This window comes from Ovis aries, chromosome 4 (assembly GCF_016772045.2).
Source record: "Ovis aries strain OAR_USU_Benz2616 breed Rambouillet chromosome 4, ARS-UI_Ramb_v3.0, whole genome shotgun sequence".
NCBI lineage: Eukaryota > Metazoa > Chordata > Mammalia > Artiodactyla > Bovidae > Ovis > Ovis aries.
The window spans coordinates 61,288,019-61,305,808 of NC_056057.1; the positions used below are offsets into that span (position 1 = coordinate 61,288,019).

The 17,790-nt window shown below is 38.4% G+C and overlaps 1 protein-coding gene across 3 annotated transcripts in view; it reads right to left on the reverse strand.

The window, feature by feature from the left end:
- Positions 1 to 15,552, reverse strand: part of GPR141 (G protein-coupled receptor 141) — a 65,733-nt gene extending 50,181 nt beyond the window's left edge. For 2 of the 3 annotated variants that reach the window (XM_042248588.2, XM_060414765.1), the window contains exons 1-2: positions 15,409 to 15,552; positions 14,400 to 14,442 (exon numbers count right to left, since the gene is read on the reverse strand). The gene's annotated coding sequence lies outside the window, so the exon portion shown is untranslated. The remainder of the gene's footprint in view (positions 1 to 14,399; positions 14,443 to 15,408) is intronic. The other variant, XM_004007889.6, reaches the window with a different exon arrangement.
- Positions 15,553 to 17,790: the final 2,238 nt, after the last annotated feature.

Sequence of the window (17,790 nt, forward strand, 5' to 3'; positions counted from 1 at the left end):
TCTCAATCTGTTGACAGAATTGCACCATTTCCCCCCTTCTCTGCATCCTTTGGGGTCTCTGACCAGAGGGTTTAGTGTTAGATGCCACCAGTAGTAAGTATCCCCATGGCAATCTGAAAGTGAAATGGAAGACACGCCATGACTCTGTGTCAACAACATCCAGCGTGAGGACTTAGACAAGAGTAGATAAACCCTGCTAATGAAGGATCTCAGTCTTCCTCTGAATAACCCTCCTTGGATCATGCATAGCTGTAGTTTTCAGTGGTGCTTTTGTGAGATTCCTGTACCTCCTGATTTCCAGAAAAAAATCAGCAACGGCTTCTAATCTTTATTCTTACAGCCCTTCCAGTGCTGTTGCAGCCTCTCATCCTCTATATTAAGTTCCTCCCTGTTTGGAACACCTAGAGTGTTGTTATTTCCATGATACTCTGGTTTATGCATCAATGCTGGCTGCATGGTAGAATTGCCTGAAAGGTTTTGGAAAACACTAATGCATGGTTCTTACTTCTGGGAAGGGGCCTAGGTATCCATATTTTTTCAATGCTCTTCAGATATTTCCAACGGGCATCCAAGAATGAACACCACTGTCTCAATCTCAAATTGAATTCCCAACCTCAGGGTTTCATTTCTTTTCTATCAGCCTTTCATTTTTTTGTCATTTTAAATTAGGTTTAACAAGTCCGGAAGCTCACTTTATCCCCTCCTTCAGTGTTTTCCCAGCAAACTGAAGAAAGGCCGGTACAAGCAGTTTTCAAACTGGCCTAGGGTTTCTGGATATCTGGCTAAAAACCACATGGCAGACACAAATGCCAATGCAAATATAAATATATAAACAAATAAAATCTTTATCATAAGTGATTTTAAAATACTGATCATGCAGTTTGCCAAATAACTGAACATCTATTTTGAAAATGAAACATATATCAATAGAAGCAGAATCTCAAAAGACATATTCGACAAAGAAAATAAAAATTGGTGAGCTCTAAAATAGATAGGAAAAAAACTTTCTCAGAATGCAGCTCAGAAAGGAAAATAATAAGAGCAAGCCCATTGTATACTTTTCTTAGCACAAAAGAGAAGTGACATAGAGGTTAAATTTGTTCCAGAAGAAACGATAGAGAGCAAAGTAAAGGCAATTTTCTCAGAGATAATGGCTGAGAATTTTCCAGATTTGACGAAAAACATTGACTGTCAGGTTCAGTAAGGTCAAAATCTTAAGCATGGTGAATAAGAAGAAACCCATACCTAGACACAGCCTAGTGAAACTGCAGAATGCTAAAGAAAAAGAGATGCTGATCTTTAAGGCAGCCAGTTAGAAAGGATGGATCACCTAAAAAGAAAAGTTTTTACAGAGATAGGTGGGTTTTTTAAAGCAGCAGTGGAGGCAAGAATATGATATGATATTACCTTGAACGGTGAGTGAAAGTAACCATCAACCTACAAAGCATACACAGCAAACTTGTCTTTCAAGAATGTGGACAAGAAAAAGACCGTTCGTACAAATGAAAATTGAAAGAGAATAACACCAATATATTCTTTCTAAAGGAACATGTATAGGATATATTTAAGAAAGAAATAAAGTTATACAAGAAGGAAAGTCTAAGTTACAGCGGAAAAGAATGTTACTCAAAGAAACTAAATATATGGCAAGACTAATCCGATTCTGTATAAAATAACAATATTAAAGATATCTATTGGATAAAAATACAAGACAATACTAAAATATTGGGGAATGACATCACTGAAGTTTTACATATAAAAATACAAGTTGGGAGGGGGTTCTCTGTCAATGTGTTCTAAGATCTGTGTATTACTTAGGATGAAAGTAAGACATTGTTTTATTCCAGGATTTTTAAACTACATGGAAGTTCATAATTCTTTAACAACACTGGAATAATAAAAATAGAATGCTTATCTTCCAAACTAGTAATGGGGGAAAATGAAGTGAAGAAAAAGCAAATTCAGTTAGTCCAAAAGAAAAGAACATAGGAGAGGAGGAAAGAAAGGAAGAAGGAAGGAAGGGGCAAAAAATGAAACCTACAACAAGGCATACAAACAGATAACAAAAAATTTAAAGGTAGAACTAGATGCACATTTCATTAATAATTCATTTAAGTAGACCAAAGTTCACGGTCAAAAAAGATTCTCAGATTTATATTTAAAAATCCATTCGAGTCCAAAAGTCCGCTCTACACATCTGTGTCTCTTTTGCTGTCTCGCATACAGAGCCATCATTACCATCTTTCTAAATTCCTTGGGAGAATGGCATTGAAACATGTATACTATCATGTAAGAAATGAATCGCCAGTCTATATTTGATGCAGGATACAGGATGCTTGGGGCTGGTGCACGGGGAGGATCCAGAGAGATGATATGGGGTGGGAGGTGGGAGGGGGGTTCATGTTTGGGAACTCATGTACACCCGTGGTGGATTCATGTCAATGTATGGCAAAACCAATACAGTATTGGAAAGTAAAATAAAGTAAAAATAAAAATTTTTTAAAAATCCATTCGAATACATTATTTAGATACATCTTAAATAAAAGGGCCTGGAAAATTTAAAAGAAAAAAAAATTAAAATGCTATACCTGGCAAACTCTAAAGAAATAAAAAGTAAGAAAGGAAGGGATGGAAGAAAAAAGTTAGTGTATCCATTATCATTATAAAATAGGCTGTAAGTCATGTATAATAAATGCTGTATGAAATAAGTACAGTCTATTAGGGAGTAGCACCTAATTCTTTTCAGAAAAATTGGGGAAGAAGAGAAAAAAGTTCAAGGAAGAAAAGGAAATAAACATTTGGACAATCCTTGTCGAACAACTGCTTATTCCTGGCCCTCACGAGTGTGGTTTATTTCCACTCTCTCCTTGCAATCCTTATGATAACTCTCCACAATGAGAATTACTACTTTCAGGCTATTTCAGTATTAATAGGTTGCTTAAGTGCTCTTATGTGGCTGAACAGGAAATTGAATCAAATTCTGTCAAATCAGAAAACTCACTATGTGAAAACTGAACCTTAAGGATTTGTGTGTAGAGCTGACAGATAAAATACAGAGTACTCAGATTTAAAATCCAGATAAGTAACAGATCATTATTTTTGTATATGTATCCCATGCAATATATGGGATATACCTATACTAAAAAAAAAAAACAAAAAAACAAAAACAAACCATTGACATTTATCTGAAATTCAGATTTAACAGAGAGTCCTGAATTTTATTTTCTAAATTTGGCAACTCTAGGTGGGGATAAACTAAAAGAGAGTTGAGATGACAGGGTTTATCAGGGAAAATATTAATACATTCTCTTTCTGCCATACTCCATTTTGAGCACTTAGAGGACTTATTTTTAACTTACCTAATTAAAAGTGAATTGTGAGATTTATTGTCCCTAATTTTCAAATGGAACTCTTAGAAGTATATATACTATAAGAATGTCCCATTACAATGATATAGTTTCATGCATCATTGGGGTCCATATTTGCTTCAGTCTGTTTTATTTGTACTTTAAACGGAAGGTACAAATCCTGGTTGAACAGGAAGGATGAAGCACCCAGGCTAGGTTATTCATAGATTTCCTGGGGCAGATGCAATGTAAATTAAGCTTTTTGGGAGGAGAACATAGGTTGGACTCCTCTATAAAAAACAATGTTGCCTATTAGGCAATATCATAGAAATATGTAGGATCTGGATAAACAATATAAATGAATATATAAACTATAGTACTGTTTCAATTTACCTGAAAAATATCATTGTGTGATATGCAGTTTTAAGTATGAAATTATAAAAATATATGTGTCAGTTACCCATACACACCTGCATTTTTCTGCACATTTGAAGAATGGGAGATTCTAATAAAAAAATCTCTTTTCACCAGAGCAGTGACATCACATATGCTTGGGGAGATTGAGTAGAACATCTCCTGAGACGTGCCTCACCCCATCTTTCCACCCCAAAATGAAGACAATCTGATATGCTGATGGTAGGTTATCATTGTTTTTAATTCAGACACTATGTTATGCCTTGCCAAAAGAGGAATCTATAAAAAGGGAACTGGAGGTTGAGTGGACATGCAATCTTCTTCAGATGCTATGATGTTACTGAATGTCAGTTCCCACATTCACCCTAACCCAAATTTTCAGAGTTAAACATGCATCTGTTCACATGTGGTCTATGGCTCTTTCCTGTGACAATGGCAGTTGAGTAGTCTTGATAGGGACCAAATTAGCCTACAAAACTAAAAATATTTGCTATCTATCTTTTTACAACAACAGAAAGTGCTGCCAGTCTCTGATTATAGATAAAAGGATCTTTTCTGTTGGAAGTAAAGTTGAAGGTGATCCATTGTGAGTGATGGACAGGAATTTATTCATGAAATCCAATGATGTCCAAAGCACAGCTCAATAAGGCAGCAGCACATCAGACTAGAAGTTTCTGTAGTTAGAATTCAGCTAGCTCTGGCTTCATAGCCCACCTTATGTAGATAATATACATGTGAGACTGTTGGGAAGATTAAAGCTAAGCCTGATGCTGAAAGTACCCACCAAATGTTCGATCTCTTCATTTAAATAAATATTTAAGTAAATATCAACTTCTCCCCTACATTCTGTTTCATCTCAGAAGAAAGTACCTGAGTATAGTTGCTCTGATAAAATGAGACAAAACAAGGTCCCTGTGTAATTTTGTCTAAGCACAGGCAAACACAAGGTCACAGGACTAGCCATAAAATGACAAATATCCCCCTTTCCTGGTTAAAAATTAATGGTTTCCTTTTCCTTGCTGAGCATAAAATTGTTTCTGCTTTCTGACAGCATCCAGTATAGAGTGAACCCCACACATGCCTAGACCTTCCCCTCCCTGCAGTGAATCATAAACTCAAGGTGTCCAGCTATAGGTGTCCCTATGGTCTTTGGCTGAAAGTCATTGACAGATGGGACAGTGAGATGGGAATAATGTCAGTTTGTTTTATTTGTATTTAAAAACTATAAACTGTACAGTGTTGGTGGAAGAAAAGTAATAATTATTGAATAATACTATGTCAGGCATTTTAAGTGTTCTTTTTTTTTTTTTTCATAATTCTCATTTGAGTTAGATATTGTGATCTACCTTTTACTGACACAGAAGCTGAGGACTGTTGAAGTTGACTAGGTCTCTTCACTGTGTGTATGTTCAGTTGTGTCTGACTCTTTGCAACCCCCTGGATCATAGCCCACCAGTTTCCTCTGTCCATGGGATTTCCCAGGCAAGAACACTGGAGTGGGTTGCCATTTCCTTCTCCAGGGGATCTTCCCAGCCCAGGGATTGAACTATATTGGCAGGAGGATTCCTTACCACTGAGTCATCTGGGTCTGGGGCATGGCAGATGTGTGTGTCACTTGGAAGTGTATAACGGCAGAGAGAATCTCTGTCTTTTCTAAAGAAAGCCAATGTAGTGAGGAATAAAGCCTTTGTCTTCCCGTGTGTTAGCCTCTCTTGTATATATTACACCATGTTGGGCATGGGGCCAGGATGCATAGATTGTCTTTCTGAACATCTTAGAACCTTCTCTATTCCTCTTTCCCTTAGACTTAACCCCTTGGAGCAGCTGTGGGTTATGTCTTTGCTATTAGCAGTTAAAATACAAGATTAGGAATATGAGATAAGAAAGAATCAACCGCCTAACCACAAGCCTTCATAGTCACCCAGGTAGATCAGTCAAACCATTGATGGCCAGAGTCTCATAATGACTTACGACCTTTGCATTTTTTCACATGGATAAATTGTGTCTTTCCAGCTATATTGTTGCTTCCTGGAAAGCAGAGAACATAAACAAATGTTTGAATATATCTGTTTGTCTTTCTTTCCACAATAGTATAAAGAGTGAAGTAGATATAATTCCTATATTTTTGTTACATTTTTTCCTGAAAACTCAAGAGAAACTAAAGAATTTTACATCAGATTTTCTTCATGGGAAGAGATCTGAAACAGACCAATTCAACAATATTCCTCTTGGTAGAGATGTTTATAAGGTATTGTATTGTTTGGTTACTAAGTAGTGTCCGACTCTTTTGCAAACCCATGGACTAGAGTCCGCCAGGCTCCTCTGTCCGTGGATTCTCCAGGCAAGAATACTGGAGTGGATAGACATTTCCTTCTCCCGGGGATCTTCCCAAACCAGGGATCGAATCCACATCTCCCGCATTTGCTGCATTGGCAGGTGAATTCTTTGCCATTGAGCCACCTGGGAAGCCCGTTTATAGGGTAGATTATGTTTAAAGGAGCATGGACAGAAAGAGATTGAGAGAAGGGGAGAAAGGAAGGAGGTAACTGATGAATGTGGCAGTTTTTTCTTAATTCTTGAATTTATGTTCAAATCCCAACCAAAGTTTCTCTAAATTAAGTCCTTGCATAGAATAATCTTCATTAGATATGGTCATGACTTTGCAAGGGGATTACAGTGTAGGGAAAGATAAGACCTACACTAAAATAATCTTATGCAGTCCATGATGAATTAATCATAAGTACCACTGTACCTGCTGTGAAATAATAAATAAACACATTACTCCACCCCTGGTTCACAGAGCTCCTAAAACCATTGCCATTTGGTGGCATTAAAGTTATGGATCCCAATATTCCAAAGAAAGTAATGTGCCACGTGCATTTTGGGGAAAATGAGACGTCCTAATTGTTGATGCTGAGGAAACAAACAGGAGAATAGTGGGATATAACTCATGAAGACTATAGAGCCAGACCATCTTCCCTGCCTCCTGAGAAATCTGTATGCAGATCAAGAAGCAACAGTTAGAACTGGACATGGAACAATGGACTTGTTCCAACTTGGGAAAGGAGTACATCAAGACTGTATATCGCCATCCTGTTTATTTAACTTTTATATGCAGTATACATCATGTGAACTGTCAGGCTTGATGAAGCACAAGCCAGAATCAAGATTACCAGAAGAAATATCAATCAATAACCTCAGCTATGCAGATAACACCATCCTTATGGTAGAAAGTGGAGAGGAACTAAAGAGCCTCTTGATGAAAGTGAAAGAGGAAAGTGAAAAGGCTGGCTTAAAACTCAACATTCAAGAAACAAAGATCATGGGACTCCCATCACTTCATGGCAAATAGATGGGAAAACAATGGAAACAGTGACAGACTTTTCTTTTCTTGGGCTCCAAAATCACTACTGATGGTGACTGCAGCCATGAAATAAAAAGATGCTTGCTCCTTGGAAGAAAAGCTGTGACCAACCTAGACAGCATATTAAAAATCAGAAACATCACTTTGCCAACAAAGGTCTGTTTAGTCAAAGCTATGGTTTTTCCATTAGTCATGTATCGATGTGAGAGTTGGACCAAACAGGAAGCTGAATGCCAAAGAATTGATTCATTTGAACTGTGCTGTTGGAAAAGACTCTTGAGAGTCCCTTGGACAATAATAAGATCAAACCAGTTAATCTTAAAAGAAATCAGTTCTGAATATTCATTGAAAGGTCAGATGCTGAAGCTGAAGTTCCAATAATTTGGCCACCTGATGCAAAAAACTGACTCACTGGAAAACTCCCTGATGCTGAGAAAGATTGAAGGCAGGAGGAGAAGGGGACAACAGAGGATGAGATGGTTGGATGGCATAACCAGCTGGATGGACATGAGTTTGAGCAAGCTCTGGGAGTTAGTGATGGACAGGGAGGCCTGGCATGCTGCAGTCCATGGGGTTGCAAAGAGTCGGGCATTACTGAGTGACTGAACTGACTGATAGAGTCAGGTGTTCTCCAGTCCCTGATATTTCCAGTCAAGAGAAAGCTGGAAGCCAGAATAGACAGGCAGTTTATTTTTTCATGTAATTTTAAGAATACAAGCCATAATTTGCTTTTCACACAAAAGAACAGATATTATGGTTCCGTTTATGTGAATAACTTTGACTAGTCAAACTCAAAGAAACATAAAATAAAATGGTGGTTACCAAGGGCCAGGGCAGGGAGGAATGGGAAGTTATTGTTTAAAAGGCACAGAGTTTCTGCTTGGGATGATGAAAAAGATCTGGAGAGTGTTAGTTGCAATGACTGTACTTAATACCAGTGAACTGTACATATAAAAATAGTAAAAATGGTCATTTTTCTGTTATGTATACTTTACCAAAATTGTAAGAAAAATTATGAAAAGAGTTTTTAGGGCAGACTGTGATTTTAATCAAGAAGGCAAAATTTTGGTGAGTCTTTTAGCTGTACAAATGGAAGGTAAGTGCCACTGTGGGTCCTGAACATGCTTCAGACCTAGATGGACCACAGTTCTTGTTCAATGGGACTTGCTCTTCAGAGATGATATGATATGAACTAATTTTTCACATCCTCTACCTGGGGATTGGGGCATAGGCTTGGATCACTGCGATATTGAATGATTTGCCTTGGAAATGGACAGACATCTTTCTGTCGTTTTTAAGACTGCATCCAAGTACTGCATATTGGACTCTTTTGTTGACCATGATGGCTACTCCTTTTCTTCTAAGGGATTCCTGCCCACGGTAGTAGATATAATGATCATCTGAATTAAATTCATCCATTCAGTCCATTTTAGTTCGCTGATTCCTAGAATGTCGACGTTCACTCTTGCCGTCTCCTGTTTGACCACTTCCAATTTGCCTTGATTCATGGACCTGACATTCCAGGTTCCTATGCAATATTTCCCTTTACAGCATCAGACCTTGCTTCTATCACCAGTCACATCCACAGCTAGGTATTGTTTTTGCTTTGGCTCCATCCCTTCATTCTTCTGGAGTTATTTCTTCACTGATCTCCTGTAGCATATTGGGCTCTTAGCAACCTGGGGAGTTCCTCTTTCTGTATCCTATCATTTTGCCTTTTCGTCCTGTTCATGGGGTTCTCAAGGCAAGAATACTGAAGTGGTTTGCCATTCCCTTCTCCAGGGGACCACATTCTGTCAGACCTCTCCAGCATGACCTATCCATCTTGGGTGGCTGCACAGGGCATGGCTTAGTTTCATTGAGTTAGACAAGGCTGTGGTCCGTGTGATCAGATTGGCTAGTTTTCTGTGATTATGGTTTCAGTGTGTCTGCTCTCTGATGCCCTCTCACAACACCTACCATCTCACTTGGGTTTCTCTTACCTTGGGCATGGGGTATCTCTTCACAGCTGCTCCAACACAGCACAGCCGCTGCTCCTTACCTTGGACTAGTTTGCCCCTCCTGACCCTGAACGTGAAGTAGCTCCTCTCAGCCCTCGTGCACCCCGCAGCCACCACTCCTTGGACGTGGGGATTCAATATCACAGTGATCCAAGCCTATGCCCCAAGCAGTAATGCTTAAGAACCTGAAGTTGAACAGGTCTATGAAGACCTACAAGACCTTTTAGAACTAACACCCCCAAAAGATGTCCTTTTCATTATAGGGGACTGGAATGCAAAAGTAGGAAGTCAAGAAACACCTGAAGTAATGGCAAATTTGGCCTTGGAATACCTAATGAAGCAGGGCCAGGGCTAATAGAGTTTTGCCAAGAAAAAGCACTGGTCATAGCAAACACCCTCTTCCAACAACACAAGAGAAGACTCTACACATGGACATCACCAGATGGTCAACACTGAAATCAGATTGATTATATTCTTTGCAGCCAAAAATGGAGATCTATACAGTCAGCAAAAACAAGACTGGGAGCTGACTGTGGCTCAGATCATGAACTCCTTATTGCCAAATTCAGACTTAAATTGAAGAAAGTAGGGAAAACCACTAGATCATTCAGGCATGACCTAAATCAAATCCCTTACAATTACACACTAAAAGTGAGAAATAGATTTAAGGGACTAGATCTGATAGACAGAGTACCTGATGAATTATGGACAGAGGTTCTTGACATTGTACAGGAGACAGGGATCAAAACGATCCCCATGGAAAAGAAATGCAAAAAAGCAAAGTAGCTGTCAGAGGAGGCCTTACAAATAGCTGTGAAAAGAAGGGAAGTGAAAAGCAAAGGAGAAAAGGAAAGATATAAGCATCTGAATGCAGAGTTCCAGAGAATAGGAAGGAGAGATAAGAAAGCCTTCCTCAAGATCAATGCAAAGAAATAGAGGAAAAGAACAGAATGGGAGAGACTAGAAATCTCTTCAAGAAAATTAGAGATACCAAGGCAACATTTCATGCAAAGATGGGCTCGATAAAGGACAGAAATGGTCTGGACCTAACAGAAGCAGAAGATATTAAGAAGAGGTGGCAAGAATACACAGCAGAACTATACAAAAAAGATCTTCATGACCCAGATAATCACAATGGTGTAATCCCTCACCTAGAGCCAGACATCCTGGAATGTGAAGTCAAGTGGGCCTTAGGAAGCATCACTATGAACGAAGCTAGTGGAGGTGATGGAATTCCAGTTGAGCTACTTCAAATCCTAAAAGATGACGTTGTGAAACTGTGCACTCAATATGCCAGCAAGTTTGGAAAACTCAGCAGTGGCCACAAGACTGGAAAAGGTCAGTTTTCATTCCAATCCCAAAGAAAGGAAATGCCAAAGAATGCTCACACTACCGCACAATTGCACTCATCTCACATGCTAGTAAAATAATGCTCAAAGTTCTCCAAGCCAGGCTTCAGCAATACATGAACCATGAACTTCCTGATGTTCAAGCTGGTTTTAGAAAAGGCAGAGGAATCAGAGATCAAATTGCCAACATCCGATGGATCATCAAAAAAGCAAGAGAATTCCAGAAAAACATCTGTTTCTGCTTTATTGACTATGCCAAAGCCTTTAACTGTGTGGATCACAATAAACTTGGAAAATTCTGAAAGAGATGGGAATACAGACCACCTGACCTGCCACTTGAGAAACCTATATGCAGGTCAGGAAGCAACAGTTAGAACTGGACATGGAACAACAGACTGGTTCCAAAGTAGAAAAGGAGTATGTCAAGGCTGAATATAGTCACCCTGACTATTTAACTTATATGGAGAATACATCATGAGAAACACTGGGCTGGAAGAAGCACAAGCTGGAATCAAGATTGCCGGGAAAAATATCAATAACCTCAGATATGCAGATGATACACCACCCTTACGGCAGAAAGTGAGGAGAAACTAAAGAGCTTCTTGATGAAAGTGAAAGAGGAGAGAGAAAAAGTTGGCTTAAAGCTCAACATTCAGAAAACGAAGATCATGGCATCTGGTCCCATCACTTTGTGGCAAATAGATGGGGAAACAGTGTCAGACTTTATTTTGGGGGGGGCTCCAGAATCACTGCAGATGGTAATTGCAGCCATGAATTAAAAGACGCTTGCTCCTTAGAAGGATAGTTATGACCAACCTAGATAGACTATCAAAAAGCAGAGTCATTAATTTGCCATCAAAGGTCCATCTAGTCAAGGCTATGGTTTTCCCAGTGGTCATGTATGGATGTGAGAGTTGGACTGTGAAGAAAGCTGAGCACCGAAGAATTGATGCTTTTAAACTGTGGTGCTGGAGAAGACTCTTGCGAGTCCCTTGGACTGCAAGGAGATTCAACAAATCCATCCTAAAAGAAATCAGTCCTGGGTATTCATTAGAAGGACTGATGCTGAGGCTGAAACTCCAATACTTTAGCCACCTTATGCGAAGAGTTGATTCATTGGAAAAGACCCTGATGCTGTTGGGGGCAGGAGGAGAAGGGGACGACAGAGGATGAGAGGGCTGGATGGCATCACTGACTCAATGCACATGAGTCTGAGTGAACTCCGGGAGTTGTTGATGGACAGGGAGGCCTGGCATGCTGCAATTCATGGGGTCGCAAACAGTCGGACACGACGGAGCGACTGAACTGAACTGAACTGAGCTGGTGATTAATGCAGGAAGGAAGTGACTTGATTTGTGGTTGTAAGGATAAAGAAGAGAGAAGACCTCTGCCTGGGATTATAAGTAGGCCCCAGAAGCATGGCCTCAAACAAGGACTAATGAGAATGGCTATCGGGAAGAAGGTACTCCCTAGGTTTGGAACTGTTCATTTCTGTCTAAAACATTGTAATTTCTTAAGCTATTATCAAGCCTTCAATATAGTTCATGGGCCAGCAAACTATAGCCCATGGGCCAGCCATGTGTGTAAAGTTTTATCTGATCACAGGAATGCTTATTTATTTATATATCTTCTCTGACTGTTTTTATACTACAACTTGAGAATGAAGTAGTTACAACAGAGATTGTATGGCCCACAACACCTAAAATACTGATTATCTGGTCCCAGCAAGAGTTTGTCCCAACAAAGGGTGTCATGGATTCAAGTTAGTTGTGTGCGAGAGGGAATCGGAAGGTCCTTGTCTACCTGTTGGAATAAAGCAGACCAGGCAAGTGGGGAGATGGCCCACAGACAGACCGGAGGGCAGTAAGAGTGAGGGACACCCTCGGTCTCGGATTTGTAGAATACGTAAACCAGGTCTCAGAGATCCTCAAGAAGAGACTGAGCTTCCTGTCATCGTTTAAGTGGGACCTTGGACCAAGAACAGTAATGAGTTATGTATTTGTGATTGCACGCATGGAGGCCTTGGTTTTTGGACTCTGTCTGGGACTAATCTTAACCCCTAACAGATCCCGGGACATGACTCCAGCACAACCTCTACGTAGTTGAGCAAATTATTATTGTTGTTCCATAGCGAAGTCATATCCAACTCTTTGCAACCCCATGGACTGGGCATGCCAGGCTTCCTTGTCCTTCACTATCTCCTGGGATTTGCTCAAACTCATGTCCATTGAGTCAGTGATGCTACCTAACCATGGTACCCTTGAATACACAGATACTGCACAGGCGCAGTATGTAAACACACCACAAAGTAAACTGCGAGTTGCTGTTTGTGAGGTGGAGGGATAGTGTAGGCAGGGGAGGAGGGGGGGTGCACTCTTTGAATAAGGATGTTTCAGGCATAGTACCAGATTATACAAAGCTGTGTAGGTTTTTCAGTAAGCATTTCTTACATCCTTTTCAATCTTAGAATTTAAATTTCCCTAAAGAAATGAATGAACAGTAAACCAGCTATTGTAGATTGAATTGCTCTTTCAGAAAATGAAATTATTCATAAAGAGAGAAGAGAGGGATGTTTGGATCTCAAGCCATTTCCCACTCCAGGTAGCTGTGGGGACTCCCCAGCCAACGGAGCTCAGAATTTGGTGTCATCAGTTAACCAGGCACTGAGGGCCAGACTGAACTTCTCTGTCAAGGAGCAGAGTGCTATCCTAAATTCTGTTAGGTCTGATTTCTGAATTGCCCAGGAAAACTTTCCGTTTATGTGTAGCGCTCCAGCCAGTGCAGTCTCCTGCCTGATGCCAAGAGTGCCACTATTCATTAACAAAACTTTATTCTCCAGTTCTCTGATCCCAGAGGCTAGGTTACAGGGAAAACCTGTAATGTGTCAATTAAATTCAACCAACTTCACTCTTTTTAAAAAATGACATAATCTTCAGGAACTGCAAACTTTAGTTGACCAAGTATTTTGAAATCCCAGTTACATCCAAATTCAAAAGGAAAGGCAATCTTTGGATTTAGCAACTACTGTTTTTAGAGCATTTGGGGCTCTAAGCCTTCAGTATCTATGCTACATAATCTCAATGATGGTGTCTTTAACTTTCCATTCATTCATCCTTTCATTCATTTATATACTCATTCCAGAGATGTTGAATAGTCAGTATGTCACAAACACCATTCCAGAATGTGTGCTCAGTTACTCAGTTGGTTCCGATTCCAGTCAGGCAACTCCATGGACTGGAGCCCAGCAGGCTTCTCTGTTCATGGGACTTCCCAGGTAAGAATACTGGAGTATGTTGCCATTTACTACTCCTCGTATCTTCACCCTGGGATTGAACCTGCATCTCTTGTGCGTCCTGCATTGGCAGGTCGATTCTTTACCACTGTGCCACCTGGGAAGTTCCATTCCAGAATACAAAGATTTTTTTTAAAAAATCATCCTAAAAGAATGATTTCCTGCTCTTAAGGAAATCTGTGGAAGTTTGTTTCCCATTAAAAAAATACATACTTACAAACACTCAGATTTTTGTATACAATATTAGGGGATTGGTGAACTACCTTAAAGTATCATTCATGAACTCCTTTGGGGTCACATGAGTGAGTCTATATCTTCCATTTTATAATTGTTAAAAATCATTCCCAAGAATCAGAACTGGAAAATTATGGCCTTGAAGCCAGATCTGGTATCTTTCTCCTTCTTTATAGCCTGACGTAAGAATGGCTTTTACATTTTCAAATAGTTACATTTTAAACAGTTATGTAAGAGTCTGTACATTATCTTCAATTTTACCTATTGACTTGCAGAACTAAATTATTCACTTTCTAGTCCCTATAGAAAAAAATTGCCAATCCTTGCTCCCAAATGGTTAGAAAATATTTTTCAAATCACTCAGCCAGTTACTATAAAATAGAGGACTAGGATTCATACCTGATTCATACTTGATTTCTCATCCATTGGTCTCTCATTATTCCTGTTGATAATTAAAATATTGACTAACATTGATTGAATTAAACCCAATAAAAAGAAAACAAGAAATTATATATTTGGAGTACTTAATAAACAATTGCCTAGATAAATAATTGGACATTTTTCAGGAAGTTGAAATCCAGAGAACTTAGTGACCTACCCAAAATCCTCACAAATTTGTTAAAGAAGCAAGACTAAGCTCTCAAACTCAGATTGTGTGTTACTTGTTTTTTTGCTTTGAATATTTTCTATTCCACGTGTTTGAAATGTAATACTTTTTGTAAACAGAAATAGTGGTATGGAAGGAATTTACTTAAAGCAAAACACTTGAACAGATGCTATTGTTAACTTCTAATTAAGTGATTTTTAACGTTATTTTCAGATTCTTCTGTAATGTAGTACTATAAACATGAAATACAAAGAATTATGATAACTATTATTACAAAATCACATGTGCTATTTTGAATATATTCTTTTAGAAATTTAAAAGTACCTAATTACTACTGATTTCTTCTGTCAGTTAGGGTTGCCAAAATGGTTTCAAAGTATATATGACAATATTACCAATGATAGAGTTTAAAGATTTTCATAATAAAAATACTAAAACTGCTTGAAAGATAAACATTTTAATACTATTTGAAAACAATACCAGATTCCTTCAAGACTTCTTATATGATGTTTTTAGCCAGAATTCTTTTTCTTTTTTCCAACACATTCTGAGAACATTTTTGTTCATATTTAAGCCCTAATAAAAATTGAGTGTCACACTCAGCATCATGTGTACTACACAAGAAGAACAGATCAATTCTTTCTAAAATGAGGAGTTGTGGTCAGTGTAAATAAACTCGTTTTTTTTTACAGTAAGACTGTGTGGAGATTCTGAATTTGAACAGTGTTGGCAAGTCCAGCATGCTCTCTTTATGGGTAACCTCCATATATGTGCCCCCCAGCTCAAACCTTTTGCACTTACCTGAATAAGACAGATTTCCCAGGGAAATGTGCAGAGTTGGGCCACCTGACAGACTTCCAAATAGAATTCTTTTTTAATAACAAGGCTGCCTGGGCATTTCCCTGGCCTGCAAGTACTCACACAGCCTAGACAGTTCACCAAACTAAAGGAAGCTAGTGTTTTAAGTTCTGCAGAGAATCACCAGCAACCACAAAACCTCAAGATCATTTCAGACACATTAGTATTGAAAAACCAAGTTCTTAAAGATGAACACCAAGTTGCAAAATTACAGGAAGGCCAACTGTCAAATATTTTTTAAGGTTTTAGGACTACTATGAGAATCCATTTTTAAAAAGTAGTCAAACTGAATTTTGTAGAGAATGGGAAGTGGGGGAAGACAGTGATATTATCAAAACTGAAAAGAAGAGATGAAGTCCGTGCTGTGGGATTACTACTCTCATAATGTATTTCAGTGATTATCTCTGTCATTGTATATAATATTGACTACAATATGACACTAATTTCAGCTCATTTACTTAGAGTTAAGAAAGAAAATATTAGAATGACAGTCTATTAAAGTGCTAGAAGAGGGAAGTGTGTCTGTTCACAGCCTCATTTTTTAGACCCTTAACATTATCCTCATAAGAAACCATACATACAATCATAAAGCTATATTGCAAATATTGAAGGTATATAAGTTCCTCAAACTGCTCTAACTTGCCTGTCATTTTATGCCACACTATGTATGTGTGCATTCTCAGTTGTGCTCAACTCTTTGTGATATCATGGACTGTATAGCCTGCCAGGTTCCTCTGTTCATGAAATTATCCAGGCAAGAATACTGGAGTGGGTTGCTATTTCCTTCTCCAGGGGATCTTCCCGAACCAGGTATCAAACCTGTAAATTAATATTTTATAAATACTATATCTTGTAAATCATATAATAGTATATAGATATCTGTGAATTTAAAATGCTAATTTATTAAATATCAATATCTTAAACACCACTCCAATTTTTAAACTCTAATTTAACATTTCTCTATTTAAAAAAATTACGGGAGCATCAAACTTGTACCATCCCTGAGTTTTCTCTACTTTAAAGGCCCTAATTAGAATTATGAGTTTGGTTAGTTCATATAATTTCTGGTGTCCTTTGCAGTGTTGGAACACTAATATTTTAGGCAAACATTTTTCAGTTCTTCTTATTGTTCACATTTCTAATTTCAAATATAATGCTACAAATACACCTGATTTTGTTTTTTTTAATCACAAGGGAAATATTTTACATCTGGAAAATCTTCAGCTTCAGCAGGTGTGCACCATTTGTGTCACAGGAATAAAAATGTTATATGCTTCAAAATAACTCATGCTGAAGAAATTTCAATTTTCAGTAATGGTAGAGAAGACTGTTTTAGATAAACTCACCCTCTGAGAACAGCCTAAAAAAAACGGATAGAATATAAGTTTATTGGTTTCAACACTTCAGAAAGCTGGCCAGGCAGTGAGAACCTGAAGAAACCAAATCCCCAGAAGAAAAGAAATGCAAAAGGTGACCCTCATTTTTTATTCTCTTTTTTACTCAAGGCGCTCCTGTTTGTAACTGGCTACTCAGAAGCAGAAAAATCAAGCAGGAAGGGGTAGCTAGGAAGCTCAGAAGTGAAGGATACTTGGGTTAGGGAGCAAAATTAGAGCCTAGAAATTACCAAGGAGGTGGTACCTTTATAGTCACCCTAGGTTGCAGGTGGAACCCCTGCACGGCTATATCTCAGGAGAAGGCATTAACTAGAAATACTGTGCCGTCACAAGATTGAAGCTCAATTTAAATCAACTAAATTAGTTGTTATTGTTTAGTTGCTAAGTCGTGTCAGACTCTTTTGTGACCCCACGGACTATAGCCCATCAGACTCCTCTATCCATGGAATTTCCCAGGCAAGGATACTGGAGTAGGTTGCCTTTTCCTTCTCCCAAGGTACTAAATCAGTAGGTGCAGTAATTAGATAATCATTGAGCAGATTAGGGAATTTAGCACCACTATCACAGCCTACATCTACATCCAGATCAACAAGTTTGCTCTCAGATTTTTTATGCACAATGTCCAAATTTCAATAAATATTAATAGGCATGTCAGGAGATAAGATTAAATAACCAAAATCATGAAAATAAATAGAAGATAGAAACAGATGCGCAAGGAGATAAAGGATTGAGGGACTTTAACTGTGATCAATAGCGAGAAGAAATTAGGTAAAATATAGAGGATTTATATTTTATACTGGAATCTATCTCTTAAAATCAAATGGAAAATTTGAAATTAAAAGATAAGGTAGCTAAAATTAAATACCCAACTTGTAGGGACTAAGAGAAAATTAGACCCAGAAGATGAAAATTAGTTCAATAGAAAACATCA